Source organism: Sorghum bicolor, chromosome 7 (genome assembly GCF_000003195.3).
Source record: "Sorghum bicolor cultivar BTx623 chromosome 7, Sorghum_bicolor_NCBIv3, whole genome shotgun sequence".
Taxonomy (NCBI): domain Eukaryota; kingdom Viridiplantae; phylum Streptophyta; class Magnoliopsida; order Poales; family Poaceae; genus Sorghum; species Sorghum bicolor.
In genome coordinates this window covers 28,184,790-28,192,573 of record NC_012876.2, presented here as the reverse complement: position 1 = coordinate 28,192,573, position 7,784 = coordinate 28,184,790, and positions in this window count along the sequence as shown.

Sequence of the window (7,784 nt, the reverse complement as noted above, 5' to 3'; positions counted from 1 at the left end):
TCGGCCCAAGTAATCACTGAGTTGGGAGGTAATGATATAAACCAAGTGGAAGCCGATCCAGACAACGATGACGAGAACAAGCGAACCCTTAACTCATCCCTATTAGCGGCTTCTCCACACTGAATGATAAACCTGTTGATGTGCTCCATGGTCGATGTATCATCCTGCCCAGAAAACTTAGTAAAATCCGGCACTTTGTACCGATTTAGAAGTGGGATTAAATCATATGCAGAAGGATACGGTGTCCGATAAGAGTAAGTGTTGACTTTCGGTTTTATCCTAAATTGGTCTCTCATTACTTCAACAATCTTATCGGCCCAATAGGCATCGGCATCTTGCCGATGAGGCGGTTGTGGATCTGGCACCTGCTGGTAAGCTTCCACGTGTCTGTGCAGTGCACGATCTGCATGGAACACTAGATTAATCATCTGGCCACCAATTTGATGACCGCCGATCTGTTGACCACCAAACTGCTGCCCACCGATCTGCTGACCACCAATCTGCTGGCCGAGATTCATCGGCTGGTTGACCAATCCTTGGTTCTGAAACCCAGGGTAGGTCTGGCCTTGTTGAAAACCTGCAACCTGATGATTCTGTTGAGACATCGGTGGAAAGACTTGTGTTGACGGTCCTTAATGCTCACATTTAACTATCAACTAATCATAGAAACGGATCCAAATGCAACCAACACCTAGACTTACGGTTTTATCTGACAGAATTCCACGAGTTTTGGTGTTTGTCTATTTCTGCAGGGGGTTATTAGGAAATACGGAAGAAAGGCCCACACGTCGGGTTTACATAGAGATATTAACGTGCTGCGCAATTTTCTACCATCTAGAAGACTCTAGAAGCCATGGGAATGAAGCGGAGGCCGAGAGGGCTCAGGCACAGGGCGCCCGCCCTAGTCCCTTGGGCGCCCGCCCACTTCTAGAGACCAATTCGGACACGTTTCGCGGATTATGTGTCACAGAACCGACCAAATTATAAGAGTTCAAGTGCAGAAACGATCGTCAAACAATCAAGTTTCTAAACTTGAGCCCATATAATCCCGGTAGTCAATCGAAATCACGAAGGACTTCAAACCAACTCGCAACAAACCAAGATCGTAATAGTTCAACATAAATACAACGGATGTTACATAGTCATTCATTGCCGTCGAAGCGGCACCACATCGGAGTATTGAGTTATTACAACACTTGTTCGAAGTAGCGGAAGCAAAATAAGTACACACACTTGTTCAAAGTTCAGTTCACAAGTTTGTTACTGCCAGAGTCTAGGTCATCCTCTCAAAAGCATCATAGACGAGAAGATTAGAGAACCGTGCCCAACGGTTAGTCCTCATCCCCAGCGGGATGGAGACAGGTCTTGCAGAAACCGTCATAGAAGATATCATCTGCAACAGGTGGGAATAAACCCTGAGTACGAGGATGTACTCAGCTAGACTTACCCGTCTATTAAAACATAAAAGACACCAAGGATCATGCAAGGCTGAATTTTAAGTGGAGCTGGTTGACTCACCTCTTTGCCAAAAGCTTAACTTACCACTAAGTCATTTTAAGAGCATCAGATTTATTTATCATCAGCCTACCACTAGATTAGCACCTGTACTACAACACATCACTTGATTATTCCAAACAATAATAACCATATCAATTTTATCATATGTTCTTCTTGCTATCATCATTATCATGAACCAAGTTTATTAGTGAATGCTACGTTTGCCGCTGCTCTGTCAAGTTCTCACTAACCGGGAGAGACGGCGATTCGAATCGAATTCCTATCCAGCTGGAGGTTTATTCCTAGCACTCACCCAAGCATCCCCTGCCGGAGAGCCAACGGGTCACCTTTGGTACAACTCAGGAATCGCGGCTCCGATCAGCGCCGCACTCCCAGGGCTACCACTCTGCCAGGGAGGTCAGGAATTTTAACTCACCTGCCTTTGGACTTACGCCAATGGTCCCCCGCACACCGCACTTCCTCCGGTAGTGCGCACTTTATACTTGCCGGTCTTCCGGCCTGAGTCATACTACTCGGTTTCGCGGTCGGAACGAGTTATCCGGCCAACTAAGTGTCAGGCATGCGTTCAACATGACAAGAGGACGTACAACGATCGGTCCTTAGCTGCCACAGACGGAGTCACTACAAACTTGCAAAACTCCGCCCGGCTTAAATCAATTTAATCAGGTTCCATCCACGATAGCACATATAGACCATCGCGACCCGACACGACCCTATATCGCGCGGATGACAGGATATCACCCGACTTCTACCGGTTAAAGCATAACTAAACTGCTACTCGGACCTAACTCTACAACCGGGGAGGGTAAGTTATCTGGACAAGGATAGGGTAGAATGCAGCAACATTTTCATCACAACTCCTATACGTAATGCATCAATAGATATAACGTATTAAGTAAACTTTCGAAAATAGAGGAGGCTTAGAATGCTCCGGGGCTTGCCTTTCACGAACGATGTCGGCTCGTGATTCGGGCACTCAACTTCTTCTTCGGGCTCCTCGAGTCCGGCTTGCTGGACCTCCACCTCCTGGCTGCCTTCCTGGCCTCCGGGGTTCGCTTGGAGCTCGAAGGAAACTGCCACGTCCGGTGCACCTATTGCATGCTCGATGAATGAGAAGGTGCACATGCTACAGATGAATGCTTAATAACACAAGCAACTCACTGGGCACTCATTTACGGAGTAAGAGTTATACTAACTCACATGAATAAACAAGTTAACATAACCCAAAACCTATCATGGCACTAAAGCAGCAAACAACATAAAACAAGTATGCTCAGTAAATAAATCATAATTATAGATAGACAGGTCCAACAAACATGAGTAAGGACATTCTGGAAAGCTTAGGAAATTGTCTACAATTCATCTTTAAACATGACAGCAAGATTCAAACATTACACTAGTCATTTTAACAAAGTTCCAGGTTCTGTCCCAGAAAGACAGAGAGCCCCTATTTCTGGAACCCAACTTGGAACAGCTATAACTTTTAAACTACTTGGCCAAATGACCTCAAATTTAAACCACAGTTAGTTCAACAAGTTTAGAACAACTTTGTTTTATACAAGTTTCACAGAAAGTCAAGTTATCATTAAGCAAAGTTAAATTACTCACTTGCTGTCCAGAACAGCATTTAACCCTATAGTTAATTATTTAATGACATGATCAAAACACAAACTATGCCAACCATATGACTCATGAGCACAAACATAATACAAGGTCACCAGATCATCAGTTGAAAACCCCAAAACAATTACTTAACAAGGCATTTATTAATTAATTTTAGATAAGGCATATTTACAAGATATTAGTTAAAGTGCTTAGAAAAATCTACAAAAATTACAGAGGCACAAGGATAACATCAGATCACCACCATAAAAATTTCAGGACCAATGCACCTGCCAAATTAAAGATATGCATTTAACATGTATCAAGGCATTTATTTCATAAATTCATAGACATGACTTATATAGTGTCAAACAACAGATTTCAGATTATTTATATCTTAGGAATACCATAAACAAGTTTACCACCAAAATAGAGCACCAGCCTAAGCACCAATTATTTTATGTGATTTAATTAAAGAAACAAGCCATATTTCAAACACAAATTACATATCACAACTGCAGTGCTCCAAAAATCATGAAATAATTATCAGAGCATTCTAATGCCATGCAAGGACCACCATAAAAATTTCAGAGCAAACTAATTAGTAAAACCAGAGATATGCATTTATCCATAAATAACAAGATTAAATCCTTAATAAATAGTTTCTCAGAAAACATGATTCATTTTATATTTTTATTAAATACTAGCCATCTCAAGAAACAACACAAAATTTGTTTCACAATTTTTGGATCACTAGAACTAGAGATATGATTTTTACAAAATCAGCTCAAACTCTGATTTAAACAAAGGAGAAAGAGAGACTGACAGAGGGGACCCGCGCGTCAACGGACCCCACCTGCCAGTGACACAGAAGCAGAGGCGCGGCTTGACCGCCGGAGATCTCGCCGACGGCGAGGTCTCGGCGCTGGCCAAGGGCACCATCGTGCTCCCCACTGCATTCCGCATCTAGCGGTACCCAAAACCCTAACTCTACCGAGCTCTAGGTACCTCGCTCTCGCGAATGGCGGCACGGCGGTGGTGCGCGGCCGACTGCCGGCGTCTCTGGCCGGAGACAGGGCAGAAGAGAACGAGGACGAGCAACAGCAAGACCTAGCGAAGCTTTTGGGACAAGAATGAGAAGGAATGGTGGACTACAGAGCCCTGGCCACGACGCCGGTGGCCATGGCGGAACTCCGGCGAGGTAAGCTCGCGTCGGAGCAGGCAATGCGGGCTCACCGAGGCTCGGCAGTCACAACCAGCTCGACGACGGTGGAGAGGAGAGGCTTGCGGAGCGCTGGACCGAGCTGCTTGGCCGGAGACACGGGGATGCGCGCGCGCGAGCTCGCCGAAGCAACGGCGGCGACGCGGAAACGACGACGCGCGAGAGAGAGAGGACACCGGGAGCGGAAATGGCTCTGTCCACGCGACCGGGGCGCCGGGGCGAGATGAAGGACGCGCGGAGGACTGACGGGCGGGGCCAACGGCGACGTACAGACGCCACGAGTCCAACACGCGGCACACCGGCGAGCTTCCCCTGACTGACGACGACGCGATTCAGTTTCCCCCGAGCCGACTGAAACTCGATTTTGCCCGACGATTTGCTCCCTAATCACTCGATGATTTTGCTGGCTAATTGCTCCATGCTGGAGGGCTACACGAGTACTCCAACATTGCTTACAAGATCAAGGCTTGATTCGCTCTAGAATTCAAACGGGAAGGTGAAGAACACCCCCTCGAGCAAACTGCAAAGCCCCCAGGACTTAGAAAATTTTCTAAGTGTGGAAAACAGCCCCAAATCTGCCTTGTGGGCCACTTTTGAGCTATTTGTGATCATTTTCATGAGATGGCCATAAAACAACTTTTGTTCCTTATAAAATTTGCTACAACTTTGCTGTAGGAAGTTTTGACATGCAAACATTTTATGAAACACTTTTTAAAAGCCTAAGCAAAAGAGGTTTCTAGGGTCTATTTGAATAAGTATGACTTAAGTGATTATTTTGGAGAAGTGATCAACATGAACATTGTTCCCAAGATTGAGTTAAGCATAGATAAGCTATTTACCAAGGCATTAAGCACAAACACAAGCATTGTTCACTCAAACATAAGCATAGGAAGCCTATTTAAGCCATTTAAAACACATTTTTGCAAAGGATGACATGTCTCAAGATAGATGATGATCATGGATGCTTTGAATAAAAGATGATGCTCATGCTATGCACATGTTTGATGCAACCATAACACTGGGGTGTTACAGCCCTCCCCCCTTACAAAAATCTCGTCCCGAGATTTGAAAGCTTACTGATTTTCGAAGAAGGTTTTGTAAACTTCTTTTAAATAATCCTCCGTCTCCCAAGTGGCATCTTCTTCCCCGTGGTTGCTCCACAACACCTTGTAGAGTTTAACCACACGATTACGCGTTTCCCGTTCCTTGCGATCAAGAATCGCTACGGGTTTCTCCTCATACACCAAGTCTGACTTCAACTTGATATCTCGAATTTCCACTTGTTCCTCCGGTACACGAAGGCACTTCTTTAATTGTGATACGTGGAAAACAGGGAAGATAGCTCGAAGCGCAACTGGGAGTTGCACTTTGTATGCCACATTCCCTTTCTTTTCGAGAATCCGATAAGGTCCCACATAGCGAGGCGCAAGCTTTCGCTTGACTCCGAACCTTTGTACACCCTTCATCGGAGACACCTAGATGTACACATGGTCACCAACCGAATACTCAATCGGCTTCCTTCTCTTGTCGGCATAACTTTTCTGACGAGCTTGAGCAGCTTCCAAGTGTTGCTGGATAATACGGACTTTCTGCTCCGCTTCGTTCACGAAATCGATGCCGTAGTACCTTCGCTCTCCAGCTTCTACCCAATTCAACGGGGTTCGACACTTTCGACCGTACAAGGCTTCAAATGGAGCCATTTTGATACTCTCCTGATAACTGTTGTTGTAGGAGAACTCAGCTAATGGCAACCACTTGACCCAAGAACCTTTTGATGAGAGAGCACATGCCCTCAACATATCTTCAAGGATCTGGTTAACTCGTTCAGTTTGACCTGCTGTTTGGGGATGATAAGCAGAGCTGCGGACCAAGTGGGTACCAATCTGCTCATGAAGACATTCCCAAAAACGAGCAGTGAACTGTGGTCCATGATCAGATATGATTGTTCGAGGCACACCATACTGACGAACAATGTGCTCGAAATACAACTCCGCATACTGATGAGGACGATAATCAGTTCGGACTGGAATAAATCGAGCAACCTTGGTCAAACGATCTACAACCACCCAGATAGAGTCATAACCCTTAACAGAAGTTGGGAGTCCACTGATGAAATCCATGCTGACTTCTTCCCATTTCCAACCAGGAATTGACAAGGGTTGAAGCAAACCAGCTTTCATGTGAACAGCCTTCACGCGACAACAATTGTCACAGCGAGCGACGAAAGCCGCTATCTCCTTTTTCATCTTTGTCCACCAAAACAAAGGTTTCAGATCCTGATACATCTTGCTACTACCAGGATGGATAGACATTTTGGATGAATGAGCTTCAGATAAGATCTGATTTCGCAGCTCGCGGTCTTTTGGGACCACAAGTCGATCCTTGAACCAAAGAATTCCATTTTCATCAACCCGGAAATGCTTGGTTTCTTCTTCTTTCATCTTTCTCTTGATATGGTAGATGCCTACATCTGTCTGCTGCAATTCGATGACTCGATTGCGAATGGTACTTTCCAGAGAAATCTGGTTGAGCACAAGTGGATGCATAAGATGTGACAACAACGGATCTTCCACTCGGATTGAGTGACAGTGCGCTTTCCGACTCAAGGCATCCGCCACCACGTTTGCCTTGCCCGGATGATAGTGCACTTGGAGATTATAGTCTTTAATCAACTCAAGCCACCTTCGCTGCCGCATGTTCAGTTCAGGTTGAGTGAAGATATACTTGAGGCTCTTATGATCGGTGTAGATATTACACAGATTACCCAGCAGATAATGCCTCCAGATTTTCAAAGCATGAACAACTGCTGCCAATTCTAAGTCATGAGTGGGGTAATTGACCTCATGCTTTCGAAGTTGGCGCGAGGCATACGCGATAACGCGACCTTCCTGCATCAACACACAGCCTAAACCAATGCCTGATGCGTCACAAAAGACATCGAAAGGCTTCTCGATATCAGGTTGAGCTAGGACAGGAGCTGATGTCAACAGTGTCCTTAACTTGTGGAATGCCTCTTCACACTCAGGTGTCCACACAAACTTTTCATCTTTCTGAAGCAGACGAGTCATAGGCTTGGTTATTTTGGAGAACTCCGGAATAAATCGACGGTAATACCCAGCCAGACCGAGAAAACTCCGAACCTCGTGTACCGAAGTTGGAACTTTCCAATCCAGTACCTCTTGCACCTTAGCCGGATCTACTGATATGCCTTCTTCAGATAAGACATGGCCCAAGAAAGGTACTTTCTTTAGCCAAAACACGCATTTGCTAAACTTAGCATAAAGCTGATGTTCGCGCAAACGCGACAACACTACACGCAGATGCTCAGCATGCTCCTCTTCATTGCAAGAATATACCAAGATATCATCAATGAAGACCACTACAAACTTGTCCAATTCGGGCATGAACACCGAATTCATAAGATACATGAAATGAGCAGGTG